At 36.2% G+C, this 7,683-nt stretch overlaps 1 pseudogene; it reads left to right on the top strand.

Moving 5' to 3' along the window:
• The first annotated feature begins 1,243 nt into the window (after window positions 1-1,243).
• LOC112407571 (heterogeneous nuclear ribonucleoprotein C-like) lies at window positions 1,244-2,235 on the top strand (annotated as a pseudogene).
• Window positions 2,236-7,683: the final 5,448 nt, after the last annotated feature.

Below are 7,683 nucleotides of genomic sequence, written 5' to 3'. Positions count from 1 at the left end.
CTCCCATTGGGGTGAAGGGCTGTCCTTCTGAGTTTCACTTACTCACCTCCTCCCCACCCCCGGACAGCTGTCCCAGGCAAAGAGCCACTTTCCCACCCCTCACATCCATGCTCTCTTTCTCCATCAATTTCCACTTCTGGATTTCTAGGTGCCTTGACTCCCAGCTGGAAAATCCAAAAAGAGAAGCAAAACTTTAAACTCGCTGCCAGCTCAGTGTGGCATTCTTCTTCAAGTCACTTGCTACTGTTCACTTTATCGAGTCCTCAGATAGCTGTTTCAGGGATTTGTTCCCAGTTCACAGGTGCATTCAATGGAAAAGACCAAGTGAAATGTGCTTACTTCTTTTCTGGAACCAGAACTCTAAATATCACTTCTGAGATATATTTTATACTTAGTGAATACTAAGTATGTTTATCCTGGGTCAAGCACAAGTCTAGAAAGGAAGAGCAACTGTGCTATTAGTCTGTAAAGATTTCCTGTAGCTATGAAGTCAAAAGCATTGACCAGAAAGTTTTTATTCAGATTGACATACTACAGGGCATAGTCCACCAGTTTTATTTTTCTGTCACTGGAAATAGGGAAATTAAATAAGTCTACTTATTTAGATGCTCACAAAGGTAGTAACTAATAGAAACATTCAAGTAATATCCTTAGTTTTTACTTAGTGTCAGTTTTTTCATTTTCACATTGTTATATTTATTCAGACTGTGATATTTTATTACCTCTTTATGTAAAGCCATACATGAGTAACATCTTGAGGATCTTGGCTCCATGTAAACATTTCCATTTCCTAGAGAATCTACTCTCTTCCTTCAGTCATAAAGTAGGAACAGCATAACTGTGCACATGATCATTTTTTTCTTGGTCTCCAGGAAATATGATGCCAAAGTTAATACTAACTTAAAATACATAATATGTCCTATGATTTTAGTATTTACATCCTCCATTTATAGGATGTAAGTTGGTCTGATTAAATTTCCATTTTTCTATATTGATAGATAAAAATTTTATATTCACATCTTTTACAAAATTTACAGAATTTACCTAGAAAATTATAGATAAAAAATAAAGCTGTCGATTTTGTGAAGAGGCGAAGGCTGAGCAGTTGCGGCTGCGTTGCGGACCTCGAGCAGCAGTCGGCTTCTCCGCGTAGATCTCAGGAGTAGGAGATTCAGAATCGAATCTCTTCTCCCTTCCCCCCACCCCCAGTTACAAATCACTTTAAATATATAAATTAGTGGAACTTGCTTGAGTGAGATTTCTTTGATCTTCAGCTACATTTTTCAGCTTTGTGAGGCACCTTACCATCAAAGACAATGGCCAGCAATGTTACCAACAATGTTACCATCCTTGCTTCATGAACTCTCTTGTATTCATTGGGAATCTCAATACTCTTGTGGTCAAGAAATCTGATGTGGAGGCAATCTTCTCGAAATATGGCAAAATCGTGGGTTGCTCTGTTCATGAGGGTGTTGCCTTCGTTCAGTATGTTAATGAGAGAAATGCTTGGGCTGCTGTGGCAGGAGAGGATGGCAGAATGATTGATGGCCAGGTTTTAGATATTAATCTGGCCACAGAGCCAAAAGTGAACCGAGGAAACTCAGGTGTGAAACGATCTGCAGTGGAGATAATATGGATGAGTACCAGAACACCCTTCTCCGTCCCCTCTACTCAGCTCCTCTTTTGACTTGGATTATGACTTTCAACGGGATTATTATTACAGGATGTACTGTTACCCAGCATGTGTTCCTCCTCCTCCTCCTATTGCTCGGGCTGTAGTGCCCTCAAAAGGCCAGCGTGTATCAAGAAACACCTCACAAAGGGGAAAAAGTGGCTTCAATTCTAAGAGTGGACAGCGGGGATCTTCTTCTAAGTCTGGAAAGTTGAAAGGTGATGACCTTCAGACCATTAAGAAGTAATTGACCCAGATAAAACAAAAAGTGGATTCTCTACTGGAAAGCCTGGAAAAAATCGAGAAGGAACAGAGCAAACAAGGAGTAGAGGTGAAGAATGATAAGTCAGAAGAGGAGCAGAGCAGCAGCTCCCTGAAGAAAGATGAGACTAATGTGAAGATGGAGTCTGAGGGGGTGCAGATGACTCTGCTGAGAAGGGGGACCTACTGTATGATGATGATAATGAAGATGGGGGGATGACCAGCTGGAGTTGATCAAGGCTGATGAAAAAGAGGCTGAGGAAGGAGAGGATGACAGAGACAGCGCCAATGGCGAGGATGACTCTTTTTTTTTTTTTTTTTTTGCGGTATGTGAGCCTTTCACTGTTGTGGCCTCTCCCATTGCGGAACACAGGCTCCAGACGTGCAAGCTCAGTGGCCATGGCTCACGGGCCTAGCCGCTCTGTGACATGTGGGATCTTCCCAGACCGGGGCATGAACCCGTGTCCCCTGCATTGTCAGGTGGACTCAACCACTGCGCCACCAGGGAAGCCCGAGGATAACTCTTAGGCACATAGTGGGGTTTAGAAACCTTGTCCTATTATTTCTTTACCTAGGCACTTGTCTACGATCAAAATTTTCACCAGATCCTCTCCCCTGGTATCTTCAGCACATGCTCACTGTTGTCCCCATCCTTGTCCTTCCCATGTTCATTAATTCACATTGCCCTGTGCCTAGTCCCATTTTCACTTCCTTTGATGCTCCTAGTAGTTATGTTAAGTCTTACCCTGTAATTTTTGCTTTTAATTTTGATACTTCTTTATGACTTAACAATAAAAAGGTTGTATGTATGAGTTCAGTAGCTGCTTCCCTAACTACAAAGGCAGTCTCATTAGTTGAGTAGCACCTGAGAGCAGCTTTGAATTAGAGGTATGTGGGTTATACCCCACATAAGAGTGCTGTGTGGGGCTGTTCAACACAAATGTAACAATGTATTTTTGTGAATGAGAGTTGGCATGTCAAATGGATCCTCTAGAAAAATAATTAGTATAATAGTCTTAAGATTTGTTTTCTAAAGTTGATACTGTGGGTTATTTTTGTGAATAGCCTGATGTTTGGGACCTTTTTTCCTCAAAATAAACAAGTCCTTATTAAACCAGAAATTTGGAGAAAAATTAAACACCCTGGTTTTTTATTATTGTAGTTAAAACAAATAAATAAAGCTGTCAAGAAACTTACATCCTATTGTCCAATTTTTCCATGCATCCATACAATGAGGAAAAAGGAATCAATCAATTGCAGATATAACTTTACCTTCACCCAGGACGCCCTTTTTCATGAAAGTTTCAATTCAACACTTTATCTATATTTTCATTCAGCCTCAAATTTCACTTGTGCATATTTAACATCTAAATCCATTATACTTTTTATCGGACTACTTATATATTTAAAAGCTGAAATGTAAAGTTCTTACAACTCAGACAGTTTTGAATTGCTTGTAAATTCCACTTGAGGATATATATATATATACAGTTTGGGAAAACCATAAAAAATCCAAAGTTTCCCCTAATTAGTTCCATAGAGAATCACTACAACAAACAAAAGCATAGAATTTTAATCTCTCAGATGCCATTTAACAGTATCCTAATAAAGTGTTATGTATTTTCAATACTGTTTTAAAGAGAACACAGATGAATTATTTGGTTGCAACCAAGAGACTGACACAAGGACAATGTTTAAATAAACATTGTATCAAAAAGAGGTGTGCTAATAGAAAGTGGTTACCCTACCTCTATACGATTATGTTTACTTTTCCTCTCTTTGGAAATTTACAAAATTTGTGTTTGACAGCTTTTTAAATTTTTCACTGAATAGAAATTTGAATTTCTAATTACAAAAATTGAACTGAAATGAACTCTCCCATGTGCTGTGTAATGTTGCATATTCACCTTTTATTTTAAAAAGCAAAGTCCAGGTTCAGTGGCCTGCAGTGGGAGTTTGATAATCAGTTCCTTACCCTTTAAATCAATTTTCAGGCCATGTCTCTGAATGCAGGCAAAAATAGTCAATCTGTGTGAATTCCAGCGTCTATTTCTCCCCTACCCTAAATATCGAGGTCATTTGCTAGAGAATAGGAAGGGAATTGGGAATGTGGATGTGTGTAGTACGTGTGGTGGGGGAGGAGCTGGAGTTGGCTAAAATTGCATAGATGATTGTCCCGAAGCTATAAACTTCCTTTGTCAGTGGAGATGGCTACCTAAATTGATTACTGGTTTCCATGACAGCCAATTTAGATAATTTGAGCCTTCCACAGCATGGATTTTAAGGGTCGAATTATTTAAAAAATTACCCAGTTTTCTCTTCCACAGTTATCACCTCAGATATTAGTTGTTATAGTGTAGAGATTACTTCTTTATGAAAAAAATATTGAAAATGCATTCCCACAGAAGTATTAACATGTCAAATTTTAGGCACACGTATTCCTGAAGAATTTTTTTTTTTTCTGTTCCACACCTGCATAGAATTGAATTTTAAAGTGATTGTTTTGTTGTTGATGCCTTTTACAAAGGTAGACAATGTTTCTTATTTGTAAAGAGAATCAAGCAAAGTCCACAGAAATATTGAAATGGAAGATCTTTCTGATAATTTTGGCATTTCCTGATACATCCCAATGGCCACTTTATAAACTGTTATCCTCTTGCATGACATGAAACTAGCTTGCTTCTAACTTAACTCCTGTGAACTGTGATTCGCTTTTCTAAATAGCAATGTAATTCCACATTTAATAGAATGTTTGGTGGTCATGTGAGCCTGATAATGCTAAATATTATCACTATTTTTAGATTCTGTATTCAGAACATACAGGGCATATATTCTGTAAAATGATTCTTTAGGAGGCTATTTGAGGAAAATCTTGTGCCTTAAAGGTGTGTTTTCCCAGGAGCTCTATACAATTTAACTCAATTTTGTTAAACAACGGCTCATAAGTTTCAGGGGATATCTGGAACTGTGGGAAGAGTAGGCTGACCATCAATGCTTATGTACATGTGACCTCATGACCTTCAGGGAGAAGCCCATCCACATGCACATATTTGTTCTGAGGAACCGGATGTTGGGCAAAAAGGACACATGGATTTGAACATAGTCCTTTGTGTGTCACTCTGACTGTCTCCAATTCCTGACCTCCAGGTTTATGCCTGAATACTAGAGCAAAAAACTGTCAACAAGAGGTTATAATATGCACACTAACATACTAAAAGTCATATAGACGGAAAGCTAACAAAAGAGAAGAAAATTGTAAAAAGATCCAAAAAGAGGAAAAAGGAAACAAAGAATAGAAATTTAAAAAATAGGAATATAGCAGAATTTAAATCTAACTACAGCAACCATTACATGAATATAATGGGACTAAATACTTCAATTAAAAGTCAGAAATCATCAGTTTGGATAATAAAGCAAGACTTGACTTCATGCTGCTTACGAGAATTGTACTATATTATAATTATACTAATAGGTTAAATGAAATTGGATGGGAAAAAATATAACACACTAACAGTATTCAAAAAAAAAGCTGGAAGGACAATGTTAATATTTGTCAATTTCAGATCAAATAATTTTTCAGAGGTATAGAAGTCATTTCATAATGACAAGTGTGTCAATTCATCAAGAGAAAATAATATCCTCAAACATTTGTGAACTTAATTACAGAGCTTCAAAATACATGAAGCAAAAACCAATGCAACTGCAAGAAGAAATAGACAACTGCAAATTTATAGCAGGAGATTTCAGCACCCCTCTTAACTACTGACGTAACAGTTAGTCAAAAAATTGATAAAAAATAATGAATGACTCAACTCCATCAAATAATTTGACCTAACTGATTTATAGAACATTCCATTCAATAATAGCAAAGCATATATTCTTTTCATGTGTATGTGAGACATTTATTAAGATAGATTATTTCCTGGGCTGTAGAAAACTTAATTCATACAAAAGTATATTCACTGAATACATTTGATTGTCAGAATTCAGTAACAATATGATACCTTGTTATCCCCCAAATTTGGAAAACAACACTGTTAAATAACTCCACGGGTCAACAAAGAAATCAAAGAGAATATTATAAAGATTGTGAATTGAATGAAATTGAAAACATATCACATCAACATTTGTGGCATGTTGATAAAGCAATATTTAGAGGGATATTTATAACACTAAATGACTATTTTAGAATATAAGAAATATATCAATCCAATAAGCATACATTGGACTTCAAGAAACTAGGAAAAAAGGTCAAAGAAAATCAAAACCAAGCAGAATAAAGGAAATAATAAGGATCACAGGAGAAATCAATAACTTTGCAAACAGAAAAAAGTAGCAAAACTCAATGAAAAAAATTGGCTCATTGAGAAGATCAATATTACCGAAAAATCTCTAGCAAGACTGACCAGAAAAAAAGAGAAGGAAGACACAAATTATCAATAGCAGGAAGTGGAGAGATGACATCAATGTACATCTTATGGACAATTAAAGGATAATTAAAAGGATATTCTGAACAAAATTTTAACAATCAATATGATAACTTGAAAGGAATAGACACATTTCTTAAAAACATGAGCTGCTAAAATTCACTCAAGAAAAATAGAAAACCTGAATACCTTATAGTTAATAAAGAAGTTGAATTGAATTTTTACTTAAAAAGTCTTCTATGAAGAAAACTACATGCTCACATGCCATCACTGTTAGTTCTACCGAACAGTTAAGGAAGAAATAATACCAACCTACACAAATATTTCTAGCAAATGGAAGAAGTGAAGATGCTTCCCAATGCATTTTTAAGGCCAGCTTTAATCAAATACCAAAGTGGCAAAGAGAAGGACGAGAAAGAAAAACCAAATGAAACAACGGACCATCTATGTTACAAACATAGATGCAATAATTCTAAAACAAATTTTAGAAAATTAAACAATATATAAATCCAACAATATATAAAATGACACTGAGATTTATCCCAGGAATGCACAGTTGATTTATCATTCATAAATCAATGAATATAGTTAACTTCCAATCAATATTGCACTGGAGGTTGTATGTAGCAAGGGCAACAAGGCAAGAAAAAGAAAAGGGATATAGATTGAAAGGAGAGAAGTAAAACTCTTTATTTGCAGATGGCCTAATTGTTTATTTAAAATATAAACAGCTCAAGAAAGCTAGAAGTAGGGCTTTGAAGCTACAGTAACATATAACAAAATGACCTCAATTTTGCTTAGTTTTTGAAGAGTTTAAAATAAATCAAAGTAGAGTTGTCTCTAACACATATAGAGCTTGATAGTCTTCACTCTTTTCAGTACAACAAGAAAAGAAGCTGAAAAAAATGAAAATCCATTAATTTTTTGGACCTGGCAACTAAACAATGTTGCTTGCCATCTGCCTATACAAGGGTTGAGTCACTAGCCACTGCAATCTCTGACCTTTAACATACCCTGAAAGGAGTTCAGGGCTGAGATCAGAAATGAGGCATCTGTGCTCTGGGAAAAACTGGCAAAACAGGTCTTCAGATAGTTAGATATTTTCAGATTTTATAAGCCCAATTTCTTGCATCTTCTCATATCTAGAAAAGCACTAAAGTCATTAATGGAGACATCTATTCCTTGTAGCAACTTTCTACTGAGATGTGTGCTTCATTGCATGCACCACCTTCACCAAAATCATATATATACTGACTTCCCCTATTACCTCTTTGGAGCTATTCCTCAGAACTATCTGAGATGCTATCTCCTGGGCTATAGTCC

This window comes from Neophocaena asiaeorientalis, unplaced genomic scaffold (genome assembly GCF_003031525.2).
Source record: "Neophocaena asiaeorientalis asiaeorientalis breed wild unplaced genomic scaffold, Neophocaena_asiaeorientalis_V1.1 scaffold703, whole genome shotgun sequence".
Taxonomy (NCBI): domain Eukaryota; kingdom Metazoa; phylum Chordata; class Mammalia; order Artiodactyla; family Phocoenidae; genus Neophocaena; species Neophocaena asiaeorientalis.
This window is presented reverse-complemented; position numbering and strand designations above follow the sequence as displayed.